Source organism: Sphaeramia orbicularis, chromosome 14, assembly GCF_902148855.1.
Source record: "Sphaeramia orbicularis chromosome 14, fSphaOr1.1, whole genome shotgun sequence".
NCBI classification, from domain to species: Eukaryota; Metazoa; Chordata; class Actinopteri; order Kurtiformes; family Apogonidae; genus Sphaeramia; species Sphaeramia orbicularis.
In genome coordinates, this window is record NC_043970.1 from 11,401,434 (window position 1) to 11,402,445 (window position 1,012).

Below are 1,012 nucleotides of genomic sequence, written 5' to 3' on the forward strand. Positions count from 1 at the left end.
CATATGAAAGGTGTTTCTTTCATATTTCAAAGTGGATTGGATATTTCAGTGTATTTTATACAAATGGCTCCATTAATTGTTATAACACCTTACACATGGATTTTGAGTTATGTTTTCCACATTAAACCATGATGTGCAAACTGTACCAAGAATACTATGATAAACCTAAAATATGGACAAATTCCCAGAGTTCCTTTAGTGACAGTTCACTGCTCCTAATGTGCAAAGTGCAGATGCTTATACTAGAACAGGTGAAAAGCAGGATGACCTTTAACCTTATATTAATCAATCAATCAATCAATCAATCAATCAATCACTCCATGAATTGTTCTGAAAAATGTTCAACTAAATTCAGATTAGACTTGATGTCTATTAAAACGTTTTATGAAGCTTATGTCTATAATGCATTAAAAAATATTATGAGCATGATTATAATGCATTTTAATTCACCTATAGAGCCTCATACACAGTAGGTTTAAACATTTCATAACGATAATCATTAAACATTAAAATTTATATTGTAATTTCATAAGCTCAGGTGTTGATATATCATATTTCCTGGTCACTCAAGGGATATTAAAATTCCCACAGTTGCAATAATTATAATTTTATGTTACTTTATAATCAATTATAATAAATTCACTATGACGTGCTTAAAGCCAGTGTTCATCTGATACTTCACTTAAAGTAACTAAATTCATGTGTTACAGGTATATGGAATACACTACAAGCTCTTTATAAGTTATTACAAGTCGTCCTTGTTTGCTTTATGTCAAGCGAAAAAAAAATTAAGCCAATACATGAGGATCACACAAAATGACGTCAAATTTGTTTCAGACACCGACGTGTAAAAAAAAAAAAAAGAGGCATAATGAAGTCATATGACCATTGGTTTAAAGCATGATTCACGATCATGAGTTTATATGGTACTGTAGGCACATTACAGCACTCTATGAGTATATTCATAATACTTTGTATTGTGTTATAGGCATAAGCTTCATAACTGCACTGT